Source organism: Olea europaea, chromosome 8, assembly GCF_002742605.1.
Source record: "Olea europaea var. sylvestris chromosome 8, O_europaea_v1, whole genome shotgun sequence".
NCBI lineage: Eukaryota > Viridiplantae > Streptophyta > Magnoliopsida > Lamiales > Oleaceae > Olea > Olea europaea.
In genome coordinates this window covers 6,431,629-6,458,920 of record NC_036244.1, presented here as the reverse complement: position 1 = coordinate 6,458,920, position 27,292 = coordinate 6,431,629, and the positions used below count along the sequence as shown (strand labels likewise).

Genomic DNA, 27,292 nt, shown 5'->3' with positions numbered 1-27,292 from the left:
TATTTCAAATAGAGATCAATTACTAAAGACAACACACAAGGAGAAATAGAACTTTATTATGAGACTCATTACAGTGAAAAGAAAATGTGGTTAAATGATGAAGCACGAACAAGATATGTAAGTATATTAACAATTTATTAGTTGTTATTGACATCTTTTATATATATATATATATATATAGCTATTTATTTACTTGATTTTGTCTATTAAGTAATTCCTTTATATATATATATATATACACTATTATAAACATTTATTCCCTCTTCTTTCTCTTTACTTATATATAGAAAAGGATGCTTCAAATTAAAGAGCAACCTATTTCAGAAGGATCTAAGGTCCCCACTGAATTTGAGATTATGCAAAAAAGTTTAAGAAAAATCCAGAGGTTACATTAGAGGACTTGGAAATGGTCCAAAACCTGCCTCAAGCCACTCTACTCATTTGACATCGGTTGATACTGAATCAATAGCCCTTCGAGAACAAATACAAAAGTAGGAGCAAGAACTATTGGATATGTGTGCCGGGCTTTCTCAATTTGAGGCACTAATGCATAAGTTCGTATCGAGTCAAGTCGACATGTCTCCACAACAAGTTGAACCAGCAACAATGTTTAGCATGCTAACGCTTACTGATAATATGTGAACTATAATTTATTTATTTATTTGCTTTAATTGTTGAGATAGTTATTTTCATTTATGGATTGGTTTGACCTAGTATTTCTATTTTTCATAAGTTATTATGTGATTGAAAGTTTAATCGTCTGATGCATTTTTCTTTATTTTTTTGGGAATAAATTTTTTTGAAATTTTATACAGCTTTTATTATAAAAATTTTGCTCTTGTTAAGAAATTATTAAATTTTTTTAAAAATTGTATTACATATTAAAAATTTAGCTAGACAAAAAAATAAACACTTATTACAAAAAAAAATTAACGTTAGAAAAAAGTAAAGACAGCAAGCAAAGAATGTTACAAAGTAAAATAAAATCAATGGATGAGTTACATCGTAAAATTTTTACAACAACATACATTTGAGGGTTTTTGTAGCATGCATTGCACGTTGCAGTATTCATGAACTCTTCGGCAATATTAGAGTCTACAATATATGGGTGAGCATTGTAAAAAATCTACTACAATATCTTTTATCCGTTGCAAAAAAATTATTTTCTTGTACCCTTTCTTCCTCCAACTATAAAATTTTTAGCAACAAATATTTTTTATTACCAAAAGAAGACCCTATTGCATCACAAGCATTTTGTAGCAAGAAAAAAAAAAGGTTTGTCGTCATAAATTTTACACCCAAAGTATTTTGGCGCCTTGCTTCCCTCATATTTTTGGCATTATTTTTTATTATTTGTCGCAACTTCCCACATTTCATGACAACTTTTTATGTCGTCTTATATTTTTTGGTACTTATTTTTTTCATCACAATCTTTGCGACAAACTTTAAAAATGTATCGCGTTAAGTCACTTATTGCAACAACTTTTTCTACGTTGCAAAAAAAACTTATCGGTATATCACAGTTTTGTTGTAGTGATATTTGTGATTTTTTCTTATTTTAAAAGTATGTAGACTAAATAAATCATTTTTAGTGGACTTAATGGATGAAAATTGTCATCAGAATTCAGATATTCTAATTAATGAAAGATTGCTCGTAACTCACAAATAAAAATTGGCACACAAGTACAATAATGAGCAAATGTTGAAAATCTACAATGCAATTAAAAAATGATGTGACAGTAAAAAAAAAATGTGATGCCAACATAACCACCATTTATCTACTTGTAATTTCTTTATGAGTTACCACACGCTCCCCTCTACATTTGCCTTTCCACATTTGAATTAACTATATCAAGAGAAGAAATTATCTGCAATATCAAAATAAATTTTATACCCATTGGGTACCTAATACTAAATCGAACTAGACTATATAATAAAGAAAGTTTACTATTTTTTTATTTATTTTTTTGTTTTTAACATAAGATCACCCTGTACTATCCAATTCTCCTTATCTAAAGAGAATTCAGACAATACTGCACATTAGTGGAAGAAGTATTTACTCATAATTCTTTTCTGAAGTGAGATTTTTTATATAGATAAGACAAAAATGTACATGTAACATGTTCATATGAATGTATCTATTTATGCTCTTCTCTTTATTGTCCATCATCATTGGCACAAGATGATCAACATCTCTTATTACAACCATATCCTCAATTAAAGCACCATCTTTGGTTAAAACTTTGGTAGGATGGAAACCAAATTTCTTATACCCCAATTCCAAAAGTTCTTGAAGGGAACTTGGCAAAAGCACTAGATTTTTAGCACCACCACCCCTTTTGGAACAACTAAGGACCACTCGTGCACGGTCTTGCAGAATAGCAAGGCTAAGAGGAGATTGGAAAACTCCTCTTCCTCCTACAAGATATTGTCAAATATGATTCAAAACCTTGCGTGTTACATGCACTGGCAGATCCAGCACTTGGCAAGCACCGGCGATCGCGTGTGCTAGATCCACCGACAACCCTTTTTTTGGTTGACAATAGATGAATTTTTTAGGTTATATTTCTGATAATCATTTTCCATTCAAACATTGCTTCTGGCCAAGTTGGTTAGTGTTGGTTTTCACATCTTGCAGGTCTCGGGTTCGATCCTTTATCAATTAACTTTTATTGTTCAATTTTTTTAACTTTACAATTTTTACCATAGTTATCAGACCCGATTCGGACATTCACTTGGTCAAGGTACCAGGTCAGTGGGTTACTGGTTGAACCGATGAACCCGTGGTCGGACCGGTGGGTCATTACTTAAAAATAATTTAATAATTTTTAAAGTATAATTTTTTATTTTTTTGTTTGAGACAAAATTAAAGTTTTTAAGTTNTAAATTTTGTATTTTATATTAAAAAATATATTTTTCCCTTTTTGTGATTTACAAATTATTTATTAGTTATTGACAAAAATTTTTTGCATTATCTATTCAATTTTTCTTAGTTAAAATTAATTTTTTTTCAAACAAAATAAGTATATAAAATAATTATTTGCTTTTAAAAAAAGTTTCAAAAAGTAGAAAATTATTCATAGGTTAGATATAATTTATTAAACAAAAGATGATAAAGTGTTGCTTGCACTAGTAGTAAGGTTGTGTTCTACTTACTTAAAGGTCAAGGGTTCAAATCTTTAGTACCTATAATTTCAATATAAAAGAGTTTTGAAATTTAGTTTAAAAATCAATTGGGTCGAATCGAGCTGAACCGGCCCAAAAATATTCAAAAACTGCCCATTGGCCTGATCAAATCCGAATTTTGACCGGGCCACTTGCAACTATTTAAAATCAGCTGGCCCGACCCGGTCAAGGGCTCGGGTCATTGATTTACCGGGCCAACCGTCATGGTCGGGCCGGTTTTAATAACTATGATTTTTACCAAAAATTAATGGAATGAGGAGGGGATTCGAACCTGGAGCTATTGTTAAAGTTATTAATGGTTTGACCATTATGCCAATGGTTGAATTGTTAAGATCTTAGCTTGTTTTAATACAATAAATATTTGAATCCATCCTCTTCTTTTAAATTATATAAAACCTGACAACATTATCATTTGATGAGTATAGTCTATTATTTTAACAAAATTATATATGTTCAATTTCAAGAAAATAATTTTTATGTTTAAATTTTAGGTCTTGTTTGATTTCCATTTATTTCAGAATATATTTTTCTCTATTTTATTTGCAACCATATATTTTTCAATAAAATAATATTACACGAAATTCAAAAATTTTCCTTATTTTTAACCATATATTTTTCATCAAATCACTATTTTTCAAAATGCATTTTTTGCCCAAAAAAAAATTACATCAAACGAGCTCGTAATATTTTATTGGGCTGACAATAGGAGGTCAACAGTCGCTCGTGCTGAATTAAAATTCTGGATCCACCAATGGTTACATGGTTGGACAATATAATGAATAAAATTTTAGCTTGTTTTCTTCTTCAACATTGTTCAACACATGTCAGATTGTTAAAGACTTTTCCGTGTTGAGGGCAAACAAATGTCACTCAACATGTGTTAATCAACTTATAGTAAAGATTTTTAAGATTAAACAAATTCATAAAGATTTGAATTGATCCAAGTCTAGTTTACAAATTTTGGTTATCTAACCCCAATTTTAGTCTTTGAATTACAGTTAAAACCTATTCTTCTTTAGACCGTTAGCAAGTTACATGTACAACATGTAATATCACACCGATTCATTGTTTTTTTAAGATAATATTTGTTGAGGTGTGCTATATTTGTGCTGGAATCAATTGTGAGCTGTAATTATAGGAATTCATTCTATAATTATATAGAATTGGTTAACTATCCAACTCTGTATGTATAGAAATATATATTTTCCATAGGATAGGATCATTTTCCTAATTTTTAGATGTAATTGTAACTATATATTTGCTCTGGTAGGGAAGAAGATGTATATTGAAAACCAAGTTTATGACACCATTATTTAACATGGTATCAGAGTGGTTTCGATCTCAATAGAATTGATCAAACAGGAATTGAATTTTTGATTATTTTGAAGTTGATACTCAAAAATTGCATGGAAAATCCCTATCTTGTTTTCCAACTACACCAAACAACACAATATTAACAATTTTAATTCACCAAGAAAATTTTGCTTTTCCTACCAATATCATACTAAATGAGACCAATTATCCATTATGGTCTCAACTTATGGAGATGCGTATTGGCGCTCGCAAAAAAGTTGGATATCGAACCGGAGAAGCAAAAAAACTAGCACCCAGCGATCATACATTTGCAACGTGGATCACTGAAAATCAAAGAGTGAAAAGTTGGCTTATTGATTCAGTGAGTCTGTTACTTATGCAGCGATTTATTTGTCTTTCCACAGCTAAGGAAATATAGGAGGTTGTGTCAAAACCCTTCTATGATGGATCTGACGAAACCGTCTCTTTGAATTGAATCAAAAATCATATTCTAATAGACAAGATGGTAGACCATTGTCAGCATACTAATGAAATTATCGCTATTTTCCAGGAGATTGATCACGAGACTACCTCTCAAAAAGGAAGTGGTTCAATTGCATTCAGTAATGGCGAGGCTTCAAGTTCATATTTTCCTAAGTGGACTTGATACGGAATTTGATCAGGTTCGTGGAGAAATCTTACGAAAAGATCCAAAACTAGATTTGGAGAGCACATATGCATATGTGAGGAAGGAGTATCAACAAAGGCAGACAATGGGGGGCTCTCGCCCAATCTCTGAACACTCAGCTATGCTGGCCAACCAGACAAGACAGGACCATTACTTGGAGTGATGAAGAATAATAACAATCTCCCAACCGAAAAGTCTAACAATCACGTATGTAATCATTGTGGTGAACCAATTCATACGAAGCAACTATGTTATGAAATCATTTGGGGGTTGGTTTTTTAAAAAAAAAAAAAAAAAAAAAAAAAAAAAACACTAAGAAAGAAGATTGCAGGGAAAGCTATGGTAACAAACGAAGTCCAATCAAATGTTGAAGATAAATCACAACCTACGGTGAGTATTTCTCATCCTAGTGTTATTGGTAAGACAAATGCAACTTCGAAGAAAGATACTTGGATTATTGATATGGGTGCATCCGATCATATGGTTAGAAACTCTAATCAGTTACACTCCATTCGTTCATCTTTCCAATCTGTTATTTCTATAGCCAATGGTAGTACCTCTCTTATTACTGGAGAAGGCTCTGTCACCTTGTCTGAAACTCTTACATTAAATTCATTCCTGATTGTCCACTCCCTTGAATATAATCTTTTATCAGCACATCAAATTACCTCTACTCTCGCATGTATTGTAACTTTCTGGCCTTCATTTTGTGTTTTTCAGGACATTCTGACCCGGAAGATTCTTGGTTCTGGTGTTAAAAGAGGCAAACTCTATTATTTAGAATTAACAGAGAATGGAGGACAGAAACTCATTCGTGCATATCAAACTAGCAGTAAAGAGAAAGCTCGAGCAACTATATGGTTAGGGCACCCTCGGTTGGGACATCTTTTATTTGGATATCTTAGAAAATTAAAGCCGCACCTTTTTTCAGCTTTAAATGATTCAAATTTCCACTGTAATATTTGTGAACTGGCCAAAAGTCATCGTGTTCCTTATTTACAAGTCCGAATAAAAGTTCAAAAACCTTTGCAGTTATATGTTCGGATATATAGGGACCTGCAAAAATATCTTCTCTTTCTAAGGTAACAACAAATTGACAATCCTGTTTCTCACACACTCGATTTAGTATATGATGCATAATTGTTGCAGTAGTTTTGATTTCTCCTTTCCTTTTAAAGAATCTCTAAAGTTCTGAAATGCTACTTTGTAGTCTTATATTCTGTTTACGTAATCATCTATGGAGTCTAGTATATACGAAAATTTAAAAAATCATTCGCTTCAGGAAGTTGTCTTAGTCCTTTCTTACTAGCAGTCCGAGCAACTGAGTAATGTAAAGGAGAATCAGGAAAAGAACGACAAAGGAAAATCAAGGAAAGAACTTATTTGAATGCATTATCGCTAAAATGACAGAGTGCGAAACAAGGAATTCTAGTAAAACCCTTAAGAGCACAAATCCAAAATCCACCACAAAGTGAAAGATAAAAACAAGAAGTTTTATTAATTCCAAAATGCTTAGAAACAAATAATTAACTTTTTATTTATAAGAGTTTAAATGAAAACATAGCCTAAATTAACTAAAATTATAAAGAATTCGAATTAAACTAAAAGACAAAAATAGTACTAAAACTTAAAAAATAGTTTTTAAGTCCTAAACGAACTCGGATGGTTAAAATCCAACATATATCACGACAAAGTGGGGAGTTTGATCCGTCTCGTTGTTCCCTTTCCGAAAAGGTATTATAAGCCCAAATTTGAGCTTGAAAGCCAAACTCGTGATTTAATGTTTTTCCCTTTTCGATTTGATTATTCCTCAAACCACTCGGTCATCTATTCTAGATTATAAAATTTGTAGTTGATTCAGAAAATTTGCAATGGCTTCATTATCTTTTACATGAACCATTAGCACTTTTACTAATATTTGACTTTACCCGCTGCTCCTTGACAGTTAGAAAATTTACACAGATTCTGTATAGTACAGAAACTTGATGGATTGGACGGTGTTTCATATCGTTTGAATTTAGGTTCAACTGACATCTTGGGTTCAAATTTATTATTTTGTTTTTTGAGAAAAGTTTGCCTCTTGAGTATGAGTACAATAAAAGTTGTGAGCTATGTTCGGGTAGTTTCTGTTATCATAATCGCACTGTTTCCATCCTCAATAAATCATAAAATGTGGGTATCTGATGATTTGTATAACATATTTTCTTTATTCCATGTTCTTTTATGGTCGATGTTGTCTAAACAAATATTAACGCCAGTTTTGGTGTACCTCATATCAGACATCTTTCAAGTACCTGTAAGGTCGAATTCCAGCAAGACCCAAGGTAAACCAGGCTCAGTTTCCACACTATGTCGACACCACCGCTGGTTGAGACAACACCCAAAACCACCATCTTTGTTCCCGCCTCCGGTTGCTACAATATACTTTCAAAGAGTTGGCCAAGATGAAGAACAATATGTTGCCCACAAGAAACCACAAAGGCTATATGAAGAGGAGAAGCCGAGAATCAAAGTGACAGAGAGAGATGGATTACGCTTCATAGTAGAGGCGAAGAGAGGCCGAGAATATAAGCCTAGTGAGTGACCAAAAAATGGTATGTTAGGTTAGGTTTATTTAGTGGACCAAATAAGGCTCAACTCAAAATAATGGGCTCCAAATTAATACCATAGCCCTCCAAGAAAGTGGGACGAACCATGAGCAACACTATTAAAAATAGATTGCTTCTAACGGTCCATAGGGATGTGGGTTGGGTTGTCTCGATAATAGTGTCGACATATAAATCGATCATATGGTCAAAGCCGATTGATAATAGATAAAACCAAGGTTACATCATTGCCTGGGGAGTTATTGGGTATCAAAACCCAACAATCTCCACCTTGATACCCAATAACCTGCAAGCAATCAAAAAAAACACACAGTTTATACTTGCAAAATCAAGGTAATCCAATAAAATTGGGCTCACATACCTTACCTCGTGTTTCCAACCTGAAACACACACCATACCTACTCCGTATACTCACTAGGACTAAGATCAAGAGCACCTAGTTAGAAACAAGTGCTGACAGTGAACAACTAATCATTTGATAAAGATATTATATAGGATACCTCACACAAATCTTTCAAATTCATACACACAGAACCACTGATTAACACCAAGTTAATTAGCACACGTTCAAACACATATGCAACACATTCATAAATGACCTCACGAAAGATCTCACTACACCTATCCTATCCCATTTCGTGTTACTCCCACCTCGAGAATACATATCTCCTCTCATCGCCCACCATGCTCACTAAATAGATCACACAACTCATGTCAAACTGGCAAGTCACAATAGATCCTAAGTTCTAGGGATAATCCTTTATCACCACATCACTTCTCCCAACCTATGTGGATAATGGGACTCCACCTTACAGAAGTGATAGAAGTGCCTCTCTCGCACTCCACATGTACACGGTCTCTTTCACAGATAAATGATTCTACATATTTGATCACATCTCTACTCGTGATCCAAATGTCACACCCTACATCCCCTGGTACACAAACATTATATACCCCTAGGCATCTATACCCCACCTTACCAAAAGACATCTAACTCACTAATAATGCATCCAAACCCACTATGCATGCAAACGATCACACCAAGTAATCACATTACCTTAAATTCATGCAAATACACATATCAAACAAATTGAAATGTAACATATAGTCATGCAACAAATTAGGCAATCACACACATGCTGAAAGGATCACACACAAATGCATATGCAGTGACTAGGTTTACTCTTTCAATAAACCTCACAGGGGTCATAACTCGACCCCTCAACCACATTCGTCTCACCTCTCATCTTATATTTCTGCTTATCCTTCTTCTTGGGACAATCCCTAATAAAGTGTCCATACTTATCACAACTATAACACCGCCTACCACTAGACTTGTCCCGTCCCTTACCCTTCATCTTACCACCTTCATCACTCGAGTCACTATTTGAATCACTACTATTTTGAGTTCTACCCAAATTCATTTGCTTAAATTTCATCCTACTCCTTATCACGTGTAACTCATCACTCCTGTTATCTTCATTTTCAGCCTTTATTTCCATCTCCTTACTCCTAAGTGAGTCTATGACAATCTCGGGAGTCAACGTATCCCTACCATACTTAATAGCATTTTTGACTTCCTTATATGACTTAGGCATAGAATTAAACAAGATTATAGCCTTATAGATTTCAGATACGGTTTCTTTACAGTTAACAATATCTTGGACAAGTTTATCGAAAACATCTAAATTATCATCAAGATCCTTTGAAGGATCCATTTTAAAACTGAAGAAACGCTCAAGAAGATAAAGTTTATTGGGAGTGGATTTAAGCAAATATAGATCTTCCAACTTTTTCCAAAGAACTTTTGTGGTTTTTAGTTTTCCCACTTTCCTCAAAATAGCGTCAGACAGATATAAAATGATTGAGGTATAAGCAAGCTCATCGGCTTCTTCTGTTTGTTCTTTTGAAATAGCCTGAAAATTACCTTCAATGACTTTTGAAACCTTTTGTTGGACCAAAATACCTTTCATTTTTTGTTGCCAGATTGAAAAATCACATTTTCCATTGAAAATACCAACTTCGAAATGTGAAGACAATTTTGAAAAACGAAGCAATCAATTGGACAAATAGATCACACAAAGTATTCCTACGATCGCAATATACACCGTTCTAGATTCTCAGAGTTTCGTAAGACTCGTGGTCTTAGATCAAAGGAACGTTCGAACGGGTAAAGTCTAGGTACTCTAATGGAAGTAACAACACAACGAAATTTACGATACAACAAAATAGATATATCCAATCAAACGAAATTTCACGGCAATTTTAGCACAAAGCACAATATGCTAATTTATCCAAAGATAAGTACTCAATCACAAAAGAGCAAATAATCCTAATTTCTAGCACAAGCAATGGTTGTCAAACAACGACAACCCCCAACCTATTGTCACCCCACACGGTGACGCGCTAACGCTGCAATTAATGAGTTAAGCCAATTTACCAGAGCGGACGTGTCTGAGTCCGTATAATCGAGAGAGATGTGAATCTACTGCTTTAGGGCCACGATTTTGGCCTAAAGTAATTCAGTAAATATATGACAATTTCAATCGTCAATCCACCAGGGGCAAAGTTGTCCAACTTTTCTGTGTAACCTGAAACAAAAAATGAACAGTTTCAGTTCATTCAGGGAATCGAAATGAGCAAACTGCTCGAAGAAAGTTCGTCGGAAAAAGCCACCACGCGCAACCGCCACCGCGCGCCCCACTGGAAGGAGCGTCTCTGCCTGCTGATTCCGAGTGTGGGGTCAGTTTTGTCAGAAAGTTTGTAGTTTGGCCGAAATTCACGATTGCAGGTTCAGCTCCCTTTTGAAAAAATGCGAACCCACCGCCCTTTTGAGTCAATTTCTTGCTGGAGATGGTGACCTTGGCTCTGATACCAGTTGTAAGGTCGAATTCCAACAAGACCCAAGGTAAATCGGGCTTAGTTTCCACAATATGTCGACACCACCGCCAATTGAGACAACACCCAAAACCACCGCCTTTGTTCCCACCTCCGGTTACTACAATATACTCACAAAGAGTTGGCCAAGATGAAGAATAATAGGTTGTTCACAAGAAACCACAAAGGTTATATGAAAAGGAGAAGCCGAGAATCAAAGTCACAGAGAGAGATGGATTATGCTTCATAGTGGAGGCGAAGAGAGGCCGAGAATATAAGCCAAGTGAGTGGCCAAAAAATGGTAATTAGGTTAGGTTTATTTAGTGGACCAAACAAGGCTCATCTCAAAATAATGGGCTCCAAATTAATACCATAGCCCTCCAAGAAAGTGGGACGAACCATGAGCAACACTATTAAAAATAGGTTGCTTCTAACGGTCCGTAGGGATGTGGGTTGGGTTGTCTCAATAATAGTGTCGACATATAAATCAATCATATGGCCAAGACCGATTGATAATGGATAAAACTGAGGCTACATCATTGCTCGGAGAGTTATTGGGCATCAAAACCCAACAGTGCCAATTTCAGGCAAAGAAAGATGGGAGAGATATTGGTTCAAGATTCCAGAATGCAAGAAAAATAAAAGTAAACAAATAATGATGCACATATACCTAATGCATCAAAATATAAATTGCAAAATTAAAAGTGTATAAAAAATTGGTACTAACTCATGAATCTTAATCATCTAGTTGTTCCTAGTTTGCACTTGCTCTAGTAAAGGTTTCTCAATTTGCAATGCTCTAATACCTTATAACATAATACGAAAGAATGCAATGCATAGAGCTAGATACATGGTAAAGGTTTGCCTATGCCCGACATTTTAATGTACCAATGAAGCTTAGGTTTGTTTGCGGTAATTATATTCACACAACATTTTATGTAGTTTCAGTACTTTTTAATTGCATTGGAGATCCCCAATTTCTGCATATTGTCGTACTTTAATCTCCATTTTTTGTTGTATTCTTATCATCAATCTTCTATAAATAAGCTATCAAATCTTAGATGGTTTATGTTCAAATATTCTGTTAGCATGTGATAAGTGTATTTTACAATGTTAAATAGACTCTTGAATATATTAAATATTTGATTATTTGAGCTCTTAATTTAGTGTATATATTGCTATTATAGGAAAAAATAATCCCGACTTGGAGGTGAATTGAGCAAAAGTAAGTGATTTTAAGCTTAATTTGGACAAAATAATGAAATTTTAAAGGTGCTGAAAATATCGAGACTCAATTGGACTAAATTTGAAAAAGTTAGGGGACCAAATTGAACACTTGGAAGAGATCCGAAAGTTGGGAGGCTTGGTGTGTAAAATTTGGAGAAAGGAGTGGCGATGCCTCTCAGCCTGAAGCAAATCCCCCCAATTGTATTTCAAGTTGTGAGCAACTGGCCAAGGCTGCACTGGTAGTTAATTCTAGCAAGGGTCCTCTACAACTTCAATGGTATTTAAGGTTTCTCAAGATGCGACTTCTTCGGCACATTGAAGGTTATAATATAGGGGAATTTACAAAAATGAAAGTTTCAAAAAATTTGTCATTTTCACTTTTTGTAAGCAAAAATGTCACATTTTTTGGGTGCAAAGTCCAAATTACCCTTAATGACACATTTCTAGTTGCATTAAATGCTTGATTTGAAGGAAACGCATTGATTTGATGTGATCATTTAATTTCTATATAGAAAATATAGAGAAATGTTTTTTTTATTAATTAATATGAATTTTTGTTAATAAAAAATCACCAAAGAAATTTGAAAACGTAAAATAAACAAGAAAGTCTACCTTTTCTCCATCTTCTTAATTTTCATTACTCAAGAAGACATTTGTGTTGCATTCTTCATCCATTTTGAGAGGTTAGCAATTACAAATTATTTATATTTTACTTTTATAACTTTTTATTTATACATGTTAAATACAACATGGACATATTTCTTTGAAATTTTTGAAAGTATTATGCATTCATTTGTTTGGTTTTGGAATCCTCACAAAATGTCATTGTCACCATTAAGGTTTTGAGTAATTTCTCCAATTACCACCATTAAGGTCTTTTTAATGACAAGACCCATATGTCATTTACATTTTGTCATTTTGTAGCTAAATAATAATGACCACACTTAATGTGATGTGTTGAAGAAGCCTGAGAAACCCACTGCCATCTGCTTCCCGACATTCCCGACAGTTGAACTGTTGAGTTCGACATTTACAAACCGTCGGGTTAGACGTTTGAGATATCAAACCCGACATTTACAAACTGTCAGGTGATACAATTTTACTTTCAATTTGGACACTTCAAAACGATGGAAACCCTTGATTTGACATTTTGCTATTGTATGGATTTATGTATTATGTAGTGCCACTTTCATGCTATTAAATGCTAATATATTGATTCTGAATTCTTATCGTTGCAATCCCAACATTTTAGGTATGAGTAATCATGTGAGATTTATCATGTCGCATGGGAAAAAGTTTGTTCATGCGGATGACAAATGAAAGTGGAGAGGGGACAAAACCACTTCCATTCTGGTGCCAACAAGTATCACCGTAGTCGAATTTTTGTTAAGGTTGAAGGACAAACTTGGTATTCTTGATCCCCACACTCAAATTGAATTGAAGTTCAAAATTCCTAACTTGAACATATCTCCGGTCGAAATACGCGACGATAAAGACTTAAATTGGTGGTAAAAGTGATTGTCAAATGTAATCTCAAAAATGTTCCCACATATGTAGTGTACATTCTGAAATTATGTTATTTATTATTTGTTATTATCATATGCCAATAAAAAAATTGGTCGTTATGTTTTGCAAGCAAAGTATCGATCATTACGGCTCCATTAGCACAAACGGGATGTATACGTTATTTTCATTATAAACTTAACAGATCATTATGGTTCCATTAGTTTCGACTGATAGTTTGTTGAAATGGAAAATTGATTTTCATGAAACGACAATTCACAAGCAAAACACCAATATTACATCTCGACAATTCATATGTCGTCCTCGACAGATAGGTTCTGTAATTCTCGACAATTGGGAACAATAACGGCTTCCAAAAATACGCTATAGTGGTTACCCATTATGAACATGCTATTGTTGCATGTACGCAGAGGACGTGACCAAAACCATCCCTACCACAAGATACTATTCATAATTTCCTACAAAATGGCCATTTATTGCACACTTGTATTGCTATCGACATTTTGAGCTTCTCCCCCACTTTTTCCATCAGAGTCGTCTTAGCTTATGACAATTATTTCTGGATGTTGAAGATGAGCCAGCCACTCATCCGAGTCAGACGGTGATTTGATCAGATCTCTGACCTTGAAAACTTAATCGAGCACGCTGTTCGGTGACTTAGATTCTGCACTTGACACTTCGTCAAACTTGGCACCATGGTGCTCAATGCTTACCTCCTCATCATCCGAGGATAAAACGATGGGAAATTCAGTGGCGAACCTAGTATTGGTGGATGCATATTGATGTTGAATGGTTCGTTGCTGAAGGTGGATGAACCCATTATCTCGTATTACTAACTGTTTCAATATGAGAGTCTTACAAGAGCTTCTCTAGTCTTTCAAGGGGTGGATTATGCCTTCAACCAAGTGTATTTGTATTAGTTAGACATTCACTATCATTTTCTCATTGACGTTTTCAATGAGAAACTTATAAAATGCATTAATTTCAATTTCTCCAAAAAGGAGAAACTTATAATCTTTATAATTTCCATTTACGAACTACGATCCGGATATTAGTCAAACTTTCATTTTTTTGAAAGCGAGAAACTTATAAAATGCACCAATTTTCATTTTTCAATTAGATACCAGTTTTAATCTCTAGGTCGAATGAGTTCAAAAAGTAAGAAACTTACAAAGTGTGCCAAAAACAGTTTCCATACCAACATTTTCCGTACTAAATTCACACAGTTTCTTTGACACTGAATACCACTTGAACATACCAACATTTCCCAAAAAATAAATATACAATAATATAAAACAAAATGTTCCTTCGTGCATTCTCCGCAGTCACCCGAAGTAAAACATTGTCAACGTTGCTCTTTCTTTGACATGGACATCAATTGGATCCACCTCCCATTACAACAAGAACCTGTCGACCAACACTTTGATACTTGTTCAGGTCATGAGTACGATTCTGCACATAGGCCGTCATACATAAGTAAAATGAGTATTTTGAGACAAAACACGTAGAAAGCAAGATGAAGAAATGTAATAGCGTTCAGGTCCATGCTATCTTTATCGATCACCTCACAAAATAACAAAACGTTTGATAGAATTTCAGAAAAGTGTATAGAGTTTGTGATTCAATCCATTTGTATTATATACTGTATCAGAGTAGAGTTTAATTGCATTTAATACGAGCTCAATAAGTGCAATTATACATCAGGTTCCAAATTTCATGGCATTTAAGTTTTCGAATGCAATTGTATTGTCGAAGTTGCCAAAACAAAAAAGAATTGCTCCCTTATTTTTTCACTTTCTTTGCAATCTTCCTCATGTACGGAGTCCTAGTAGACGGTGCAGGATGTCGCAAGCGTGCAGATCACATCATCTTTGAGATAGGTGCCGTATCCCCGGGCACGACTGTGGTGGCCTCCGTCGGCATTTCACTCGCACCACCTACAAAATATTGCAGAGGGCCCTAAATATTTAATCGAAATTTGTACCACTAACCATAATTAATCAGATCAAAATTTTCTCACAAGAAACTTACATCCCCCCTGCCATGCCGCTAGCAGAAGCAATTAAGTTTTGCTCAACGTTTCCCATACCAGCGTAGGGAACTTTCTTGTTGTCACCGTCCCCCAAACCAACACAAGCTTCCTTGTCGTCACTGTCTCCTGAGCAAGAAGCTCGAAATCCGTGTATGCAAAGATAAAACAAGAAATGAATGCATCAGATGATAATATAATATTTCTAGCTGCATATAGACCAAAAACCATAAGTATGCTATGAAGTGTCTATCAAGAGTTACACCCGAATACAACGAGTACCACACACAACAAGTGGATTGCAAGTGAAAGCAAGGCTATAACACAGGTAACATACACATTGAAACGAAATATATGTCAAGTGTCAATCAAGATTTCCACAAAATGCATACAATGAATATCACACATATTACTTCAAATCACCTTTTACAAATTTACTTATGTAAGATCGAAATTAATGTGAAACACACTGAGCTCAGGTAAAGACTGAACTGTCGTTCCCGACAGTTAGCCTTGATAATTATTGACAGATGAACTTGTCAATAGATAAAATGTCGGGAACGTCTATCAAGAGTTATGGTGTTTCCTCTCTAGTTTTCCAGTTGACCTAGTTAATTTCCTTCTTCGTTTCAGAGGAGGAAAAAATAAAAATAAAAAACTGAAAATAAACAAAGCCCAATTGTAAACTTGTAATATTCACATTTTTAATAGTTATATGAAAATACTATGTATAGTGAAGAGACATTTATTCTTACTCATAGTTAATCTTCTACCATTAACTAATACGGCTTTACCATTGTTTGTTGATTAAAAAGTGCAAGAAGTCTATTTACATTATAGCCATCTCATTGCACACCAAAATTTGTGAATTCACAAGGATACTTCGCTAGACTTCATGATATCAATTATAAGAAAGTAAAGATAAAAATTATAATGAACTTGCAACCAAACCAGCATTTCTATCTTCCCACCATCAACAGGAAAAATTCCATGAATCGAGATAATCTCTTTTCGAATCACAACATTTTTTTTCTTAAGGGAACATGAAAATATCCAAATCAAGTCAGAAAAAAATAAAATAAAACGAAACATACCAAAAAGTAGATATTGATCTTCAACAATTCTCCTAAACTTAAGTAGATTCCTTATAATTTCAGTAAAATGTACATAGGTTTAGGACTTCAGCATGGCAACCAGAGTAAATTGTATGAACTTTTTAGACCTACAAACCTGGACCAAAATGGATATTTTGGCAATCACAGAAGATCTTGACTGAGTGAGGAAATTGAGAGTTGTTTAGGTTTAGGGTTTTGGTTGCTATATGAATGAATATTTTTACATTTTTAGTTTTCATATATATTTTTTTTAATTTTTGTTTTTTTTCTTGTAAGTAGTGAGATGGGACCTTTTGATGTGATGTAAAGTAACTTTTTGTACTATTATTTCATCTAGTCAAATCAATTTTAATTAAGGACATCTAAGGTATTTCAATTTTTTTTTGAGGGCCATAAAAGTCATGAAGTGATAGTTTGGTCAAAACTATTAAAAGATGACATTTTTGTAAATGCAAAACCAAAAAATGACATCCAGCGTAATTTCCACTATAATAATATATTTTCCAAACCACATAATATAAAATCATATAGGGAGAATTCAACAACATTATACGACAAAATTCTTGGAACAAAATTACAAGAAATTTGATAGACGCTTAATTCGGTTCACCTATGCAAGAAGGGAGAAAATGAATGACACACCCAACATAGAGGGCTACCAAGACAATTAGTTTTTAGCTAGGGTTAAAAGAGTAATAATATGTAGTAGGCAAATTCCAATAAATGTGAAGGGGGGTGGGATGTTTGCATTTTTCTTTCATAATTGTTAGGACTCGACCAAAACACTTAAGGATAACCTGCAGATTAGATGGATTTAAATGGAATATAATAGCAAAATGGATATGTATTGATAGTAATAACTGAAATGTAGCAGACAATTTCTAGGACTATTGGAGAGGCTCGATCTCTCCACTCTAATTGCATTCCAGTGGAAAAGAATGATGCAAACATCCCATCCTCCTTCACATTTATTAGAATTCACCTACTACATTATATTACACTTTTACCCCTAGCTAAAAATTAATCGTCTTGGCAGCCCTCTATGTTGGATGTGTCTTTCATTTTCTCCCTTTCTTGCATAGGTGAATTGGATTAGGGGTCTATCAAAATTCTTGGAGACTTTGGATGATATTGAAGTAGAATAAGGTGTCATCCGAAAGTGTTGAAGATATTCATGGTTAAGGATTTTATAATGGAATGAACAATACTTTTGAACAATAACTTTTTATAGAATTGATCTGACCACCCATGCCCACCTGGGCATTAGATTATTTCTATAACTTTTAAATAATAATTTTGAATACTATCTTATAGTTAATGCTTAAAGAACTTACAATAATACTGCTGATTTGATAATTAATAAGTAGCGTAATCTCTTCTAACTTGGTTGCAAAAGGCAATTACAATAAAGATGAAACTCTCACATTAAATAAAGATGAAAATATAGACTAGCTTAAAAAGGCTTTGGGCTACTCCTATAAGAATGTTGACATTTTAAGATGGAACTCAAAATCTTAATATGGTATCAATGTCCATTAAACTTCAACAAGCGAATCGATTCGATTAAGATTCAATAAATGAGCATATGAATTTCAAGATTGGTCTGTTCAAACGAGCGACCATTTTGCGATAATATGTTAAGAGATAACAAATAAGGATGGAAATATAGACCAACTTAGAAAGGATTTTGACCACTCCTCTTAATAAGGTTGACCTTTTAAGATAGAATTCCAAATCTTAATACCTAGATGCGGACAACACTTGGACGAGCTCAGTGGATAAACTCATAGGCCATGCTCTTTGAAGTAGTCAATTTTTTTACTAGCTCTCCAAAATTTGTGGTGGGTCCGAGGTAGTGGTTCAGATGCCAAGAAAGCTAATCCCTTTGTGGATAGAATTAAAGATGAAACTTGGTTAACTTTTTGATTAACTAGTTGCTCGTTTTTGTTTATTTCTGGTATTTCAAGATAATTGTTCATTATTCTCCTATTCCATTTTGATGATTGGCTACTATGAGAACGTGTTTACGATTTATATAGCTTTTCAAAGGTTATATATAATGTAACACGTGATAATAAACAATATGGGGTTCTACAATAGATACAGTTAACATTGTGCTCTATGAAATAGTTATTTTGTCTTTTTGAATATTATTTATATGTCAATAATTTAATTAGAGATAATTATTCACATATAAGTATACGATTTATTGGTCTCAAGAGATGCGATTGATTATAATTGGATCATCGAATTTTCACACTATGCAAAAATTGTCTACAAACAAGCAATTGAGGATTAAAGTAAGTTAACAGTGGTTAATTCGCAATCCTAGTGCCTTTTATGATTTGGTTAATTTCAAGAATTTGCTTGTCTATTTTTAATTTCTTAGTTAAAAACTAAATCAATAATTAATTGTGTGTTTTTGTTGATTAAGACTAGTTTTATTAAAGTATGTAGATAGTCCATCCTAATAAGTTTGGCACTCTAGTCATCATTATATAATTTGTTTGCAATTCATGTACTTGTAAGACACAATCTCAATGGCATGCTTTGAAATCAGAGACAGATATTTTGTGCACTATTGTATTCGGGAGTTTTTTTTCTTATTTTATAAATATGAAGGCAAAATACCTTCTTTTTTTTTTTTTTTTTGGACTTAGTAGATGAAAACTTTCATCAGAAACCGAATGTGCTAATTAATGAAAGATTATTCGTAAGAATGACAAATAAAAATTGATATATAAGTACGATAATGAACAGATTTCGAAATTCTATAATGCAATTAAAATATGAAGAAATAAAATTATCCAAAACTCTTGTCACTCCTTAACAAACATGGCATTAAGAGAACTCCCACAATACTGCACATTAGAGGAAGAAGTATTTACTCGTAATTTTTTTTTTCCTGAAGTGGGATTTTTACATAGGCAAGATAAAATTGTACATGTAACATGTCCATATGAATGCATCTATTTATGCTCTTCACTCTATTGTCCATCATCATTGGCTAGAACAAGATGATCACCATCTCTTATAACAGCCAAATCCTCAATTAAAGCACCATCTTTGGTTAAAATCTCGGTGGGATAGAAACCAAATTTCTGATATCCCAAATCCAAAAGTTCTTGAAGGGAACCTGGCAAAAGCACCAGAATTTTAGCACCATCACCCCTTTCGGGACAACTGAGGACAACTCGGGCACGGTCCTGCCGAGTAGCAAGGCTGAGAAGAGATTGGAAAACTCCCCTTTCTCCTGCAAAATATTATCAAATATAATTCAAAACCCTTACGTGTTACATGGTTGGACAATATGATCAATAAGATTTTAGTTTATTTTTCTTCTTCAATATTGTCCAATGCATGCCAGTTAGTTAAAGAATTAGCCGTGTTGAGGGCTGTCAAACGTCACTCAGCAAGTGTTAATCCTACTTATAATAAAGACTTTTACAACTTCATAAAGATTTGGATTGATCCACCTCTAGTAAACAAATTTTAGTTATCTCTAATACCAATTTTAGTCTTAGAATTACTGTTACAACCTATTTTTCTTCAGATCAGGTAGTTATATGTACGGCATATAATACTACATTGATTCATTGGTTTTGTAACATAATATTTGTTGATAAAAATGTAGGAAAATCTGAATACTTTAATGAACTCCAAGGCACGAAAAAACGTTATCTTTTAAGAGATGTTTCTCCCCGATTCAACAAAGTCACAACTGGGGTATGATAGAAAATCTCTTTCAGGATACAATGGAGGCGTTTGATTCAAATTGTGACTATTTGATCAAACCAAGAAGACACTCGAAAATAACTGATTGATGCCAAGAGAAAGAAGGAAGAATAAATTGTTTTAATATGTTTGCAAATGAGAATTCGCCTAGAATTTATAGAAATTGAGGCAACTGTTTGAATAGGTGTATCCCTTGAAATCCTTGCGTACATCTATTGGAAGTGACTGTTAAAAATGAACAGATGCACCTATTCAAAAACTTTTGAAAATAAAATTCTCTTTCGGGGGCGTTGCCCCCGAGCCCCCAAGGGGGGAGCTGCCCCCTCGACCCTGCGACCTGAGCGGGTAGGTCGAATCCCGTTGCGCAGCGACAAACACTAATTCGGGCGGCAAATCATTCGCAAAACAAAAAAAATTAAACACATGCAAAATGATGAAAAATATCTAACAATATTTGCTTCAGAATTGAAAATTTTCTCAGTCAAATATGTTCCAAGTTGCGAGAAACTATTGGATGTGAAGCAATAGGTACCTTCATTTGGTTTCTTGGCAGCAGATATAATCCCGAAGAGAGAATTTTGAAAATTGCTCATCCTTTGTTTTAAGGGAGTGTTTTTGTAGCATATATTTTGGGTTCGGAGGAGGCAATGTAGGTTCACTGGAGTATTTCTTAAGGTTAGGTGCATCCTTCACATCGGCTATTACATTCTTGCTTTTGTGGTCAGTCTTCTTGTCATTCAACTCTTGCTTAGGTTGAAATATGGCTTTAGTATCCTCGTGGCCCTGATAATCGGCTAAAGCTTGGGGTGTCCAACTGCATATCTGGTTTGTCAATGTCGGCTCCTTGTTCCATCAGAAACTTGACAATTTCAATGTTTTCTTCACATACAGCTGTATGAAGTGCCGTTGTCCCACGCTGTTGAGCAAGGTAATATCCCCTCCTGCCCTCCATATTTGATAATCTCCTTGAGTAAGTCTATGTTGCATTGCTCGACTGCAAAGCAGGCTAACTACCCACTTCACCAGAAGATAATGTTGCCCCGTTATCTGTCAGTAGATTTATCACGGATTCATGTTTTCCCAATATTGCATCCCATAGTGGAACGTTTCCTTCGGAATCTGTATTGAGGTATGTCAATCTCATAAGGGAGCTTTAAATAATAGTAACTTCTAAAAACTTTTTTGACTCCAAATATGTTGACACAAGTTATTTTTTTCCTAACCTAAAAGAAAAAGGTACCTTTTGTGAAATCAAGTCTTACCTTACTGTAAAAAATAAGTAAATATTTTGCAATCTAACTAATAAAAAGATTGTTTCAAACTTCCTCATTTACTTATAAGTAACCTTTTAAACTTACCCAAACCTATTGAGCATATCAAATTGAAATGCAACGATTAGCCTATATACTTCAGGCATTCCAGTCTAGGAAATGACAATAAAAAATTCTGGAAAAGATTAAACTGCATGAAATTTAATCAGGTCTCATATATTCAAAATCATAAGTATTCAGGAGGACGAAGACAAATGGCGCAGCAATTTTCTCTGTTGAATCAGACTAAGATAAGTACCTTTTCTGTTAGGATCCGCTCCATAATCTAGAAGTAGAAGAACACATTCTAGCCTTCCTTTTGATGCTGCAAGATGCTAGATCATATAACAAGAAAATGCTATTACACCTCTGGTTTATACATGATAACTTCGAATTATGAAGATACGTATTGCAAGAAAACAAATGAAGAGCCATACCAAAGCTGTGCGTCCATTGCTGTCCAGTTCATTTGGATCCAAACTTTGTCTCAGCAAATTGTGCATCAGCAGGTCATCCCCTCTTTCAGCTGCAAAACACAAGCTGAGAGGCACGTCCATCCTTCCCTGTGCCAGCATATGCTCAGTGTCTGCCAAAATTGTTTGCCTCATGGAATCTTTGTGCTCTTTCAAATGCTGCATAAGAAATATGAGAAATTAGTTACTTAGGTTGCATTCTTGATTCTCCATCTTTAAAGTCACATTAATCTTTGGGAGAAGAAACAAAAAAACTCTGTGATGGTAGTTTATTTACCTGAAGAAGATTGTTCGTGATCATTGTCCCACCCCAACATTTGCCTGAACAATATTCAAAAACGTAGTACGATTCAACGGCAGCAACTGGATGAATCGTTTCGTATGAACAGTAAAAATTTGTGGCCTGTAGCAAAGAACGCCTACTTCACCACAAACATCCCCCGTCTTTATCTCCCCAACAACCTATAACCGTTCATTGCAAAACATTTCTTTAGACCAATTTTATCTTTTCCTTGTGGATTGACATGAAAAATAATTTCGTAAGGAAGAATGCAATAATAGTAATCTTCTCAGGGATGGAATTACTAAAAGTTACCTGTTCTATTCCATTTCTGTAAGAAATAAGATCCTGTCATCAAGAACTTAGTATCAGAAGGTTGAAATATTACATTTAGTGAAAAACAAAAAAAAAAAAAAAAAGAGAGGATATTATACGGATTGGAAAGCTGATTAAGGGACTGACTTCAGTAGTCTTCTTCATGAACGCGCGATGATCATTTTCTTTCAGCAATGCAACGTGATATACGATACACATATCATCAATTGATACCACAGCTAATTGTTGGCACGTAGTCTCATTTCTTATTTTATTTATGTCAGTAGAAGACATTTATATTAACATTCTGATTTCAGTTAATGCTATGAATCAGAAAAGATTGATTAAAAAGATTCATGCAGCCAAGCTAAGGTTTTTTTTTTTCCTGGCCAAGCTAAGGCTTTCGCGCAATGAACTGGTGAAGCATTGACAATTTCAAGAAAAGCAGTTCTGTCATGCTCATAAAACTTTCAGGAACAAATGATCAATAAACTAAGGAGATTCATTTTCTAAAAACAACTTACTTAAAATCATAATGCTTTTCCCTATCCATGAAGCACAGAAAAGAATATCCGGGATATCTGATTACAGTTTGAAGAGAAAATACTTCTAGGTACTTCAAATTTAACCATACAATTCAAATTGAACCTCGACTTCCTAGAGTCAACTTGATGATAGTGACTATAAATGAGTAATTATCTTCTTTGTATTTCTATTTTGTGAAAATGTTCTCTTTTTCCTCCGAAAGGTTGGGGAAGAAGACATGAAGGACTTACTTACCATTGCACCAGTAATCAGAATATACAAATCCGAAGGTGCTCCATTTTGCAAAATTACATCTTCCCTTGGGGGGAAATACTCGGGCTTCATCTACGAGACCTACAATTATGAATCATTGAAAACTGAGAGCACAGATGTCAAATTTACAATAGAATTATTTGGTATTTTGTGCATGGATCAAATGGATAACATGCTTGTCAGGATGCTAAACAGAAAATGTGGGCCTGGAAATCTAGTTTTTCATTACTTGAATGGGCAGTATTTTCATTTGGGCAAAAATGGGAAATGAATCAGATAGAATAGTATGTACTTCATAAAACGGTAACCAAGTGAAAGGAAGTTGATCCACAAATCAAATAGTCAAGGAAATAAAGAATCAAAGAAAAGAAAAATCATTACCAGCTGAAAAAGTAGGTCATTTGATATCCCGTGGAACAAGTAGACCTTATCGACAAGGGAATAGAACAGAAAATGTGATATACTTGATCGAGTGGCCTTTGGAAGCGCATCAAGAGTTTCTTGCTGCTGCAGCCCTTTCCGAGTCTGTTCTTTACCTTAGGCACAAGTGTGCTAGCATCTGATCGAGCAGTCGAGGAGGAAGCTGTTTCCTTTTAGCGAAGCTTGAGGCTGCTTGAATGCTATCTCTCTGTAGGACAATACAACAGAAGTAAGTTGCCTAAGAGAAGGGAGATGCAAACTTAAGCTAAGAAATGCAGAAATAATTCTAGTGATTTCTCATGAAGAAGCACTTTATTCAGTAGGTGTAGTTGAAGACAAAAGATATTCAGCACAAATAGGAAAAAGAAAGAATTAAATGCAGCCTTTTTCAGGTTCGCGGGATAAAACTTCTCTTGTGGGAAAGGCTAGAGATAATTTGTACTTTATCAAAATGAACACAAATTGACGCCTAAAGCAAATTCAAGAAGAGCATCTATAACAAGATATGAGCATCATTGGAAAGTTAGGAGGACTTTTGTCATTCCAAAATCCTAGTTAGTATTGGACCTGATTAATAAAGGAAAAGAGGTTAAAATTTGTCTGCCTCTTATCTACTGTAAGCTTAATTTTCTTATATTGTTTAATGACTCAGTCCAAAAGCTTGGCTGGAAACTAAATTTAAAAATCCATACAAAACATGTAAGGAAATGTTGTGAAAACTTGAAAAAACAATTAAAATGTACATACAAATTTCCTAGTTCTGCTGGTTCCATGAACAACCAAGTTGGTCATGTTTCCAAAGATATAAGAAGTCAGTCCAAGGTTGTAGAGCATGTAGAAGACGCCCAATAACATTTCCTTTGTGTTCACCGGATGCAAATCACCCTAGCCAGGAGTTGTGAGAGTGGTAATGGACCAGTACATAGTTGTCACATATACTGTCCATATACTTGCTTGATGAAAAATTTTCATTCGAAAGAGCAATCCATGTTTGTTTTGGGTCTGAATACCTGTTAGCAATCTGATAAATGATGCAAGCAGCACAGTGAGCGGCAAGCGAGTAACCTACAAAACAAGAGAAGCTTGATCAGAGAAAGAATGGTTTCATAACTTCCATGGAGTATCCACAGTTTCTTAAGATACTTATGCATATAAGCTTTGCCACTCGAACCCAAAAGTAATTATAGTTTCTGTCTTTCTCCAACCTGCAGTGATAAATGTGAAAATTTTGAAAAGTTAACGAAATCCATTGCTTTAGACAAGGTACACATGTATACTTGGAAATCAACCAATTCTAATGCAATTATATTTATCAATTCTAAATGATGAAAGGTAAGATAATCTACACAAAACTCTATATGCCATCTTTAATGATTTAATCCAAGTTAATTCATATGGTGGAATTGTGTTAGAAAATTTGTAACCATACAAAACTTAGCAAATTTTACAAGATGTGCAAAGACAAATACCATACTTTTGAAACATAGCACTGACTCTTCGGAGACACCAGAGACGAAGCATATTGAATTAGCCATATGATTCAAGAGGACAGGCAAAAATTTCCGAGCAAGTTCAGAAGGCACTGTCGAGATGACATCAAATAGCAACCAGGTTTTTGCATACCTCAAAGCAATCCATCTTAGATTGTCAATGAGAAGATAAGTTGCTTTGTCGAGGTAAGCGACAAAAAAGTCAGGATAATGTCAATTGCAAAAAATCCATTTACAACGTTGTATAAAATAATGAAGAGAGGCCCCTTAGTTGATCTAGGAAACCAAAATCATAAGGAGACACCCATGCCGTGTAGAATACCAGTATTATCAGGAATGTTTCCCAATATCTGCAGTAAAATTTTATAAAAATTCATTAATCTCAAAAGGTACAAAGGAAGGGGGAAAAAAAAAATTCGGATGCATTAGGCCACATCTATGTCTTCATATGATTCAATCTTCATATGCTCCAGAAGCTTATACGTATAAACAGAACAAAGCAATTTGAGTAAAATTCATCACATTTAGGGAACAAAATTACCACAATATCACTTTGAATGCTGTAGTCATAAAGAAGAATAAAAGACAAGAAATTAAATGTTCCAAACAGAAGAACAAAACGAAAGTTACAACTATAGAGAATGACACAGGAAATATCTTTATTATTTTGATTAACTAACTTTACATGTGCAACCATTTTCTGATGCAAGAAGCCTCAAGAAACACATCACGTCAGTATCTTTTATTCACTGATTTCCATAGTGGCATCATTTTAAACTTTAATGAAAAATATGAGACACAGAATCCGGGACAAGAAGCTCAAAATGCTAAAAACTAGAGCAAAATCATTGCTGCAAATTAGTATCTTCTTCAACAGAGCCATCATAATTAATACTTAAACAAATTGATAGGATTAAGAAAATTGCACAAACTAAATCAATTCAAGCTCAAAAAGAAAGAAAAGAACAAGAATTGGTATGGAAAGAAAAAGGAATTCGTATTCCTGGTACGAGTTTTACAGAAAATGAAATAAACCCATCAATATTAATATCCAAGAAAAATTATACAAGAATCTCATCATAATGCACAAAGATAAACCAAAATACAAAATCTGTGTCCAATAGCAATATAAACGTATATCTAAACACATGCAGAAATTATACATATGCAATCTCCCAAGGTAAAATGATTATTAACCATATAAAATCTACCAACCCATTATATTATATACATAAAAAAGACCCAAAAAGAGAAAATAATAAAATAATAAAAAATAAATGGCATAAAAACACACACACATCCACAGGCTGTGTGTGATACCTGTAATGGGGTTCAAAGGGAGAGATGATGAAAGGACGAAGCTTGATTCTGCGGTTGCTGTGGGCTCCAAAAGAAGGGAGGATGCCAGTAGAGATACTGTGGGAGCTTCTATCATCATCTCTTGAGACTCTTTCAATCTCACTCTCTACAGTTTCTATTCCACACATTATGCCATTTTTCTTCTTTCTTCCTCCTCTGCACATCCTTTTTCTTTACCACCCTTTATTTTCCCTCTCCTCCCTTCTATATCTCTGTTTCTTCTTTTTTTCACTCGGTCTCTTTGTGTCCAATCCTGCATAATGTTCTTGATACGTGTCCAATGGTCTCCCGTCTCTGTCTCTCTCTTTCTATTTATTCGATATTTATGTTCAAGCATTTCATGTTCTCTCTCCGACCATGATCAGGCCTCGTTGTGAATCTTTTATATGCTTTTTTGTTTTTCTTTTCCTTTTTTAGTATCTTCTTTTTCATGGTAATTAGACACTGCTTTAGCCTCTTTATGACATATTTTAATAATAGAAAAACCAACAATAACTCTAACTGGAAATTGTTATCCTTCTATCAGGCTCGCATTGAAGGTCGGCAGATCCACACAACTCCAATATA

At 34.3% G+C, this 27,292-nt stretch overlaps 1 long non-coding RNA gene and 1 pseudogene across 1 annotated transcript; both read right to left on the bottom strand.

Moving 5' to 3' along the window:
- Window positions 1–15,020: 15,020 nt before the first annotated feature.
- On the bottom strand, window positions 15,021–15,695 carry LOC111398661. The gene is made up of 2 exons (XR_002703373.1): window positions 15,433–15,695; window positions 15,021–15,338 (listed from the first exon to the last, which is right to left on the bottom strand). It is a non-coding gene; the product is annotated as an uncharacterized LOC111398661 (long non-coding RNA).
- Window positions 15,696–19,376: 3,681 nt separating this feature from the next.
- LOC111398659 lies at window positions 19,377–26,890 on the bottom strand (annotated as a pseudogene).
- Between the last annotated feature and the right edge of the window lie 402 nt (window positions 26,891–27,292).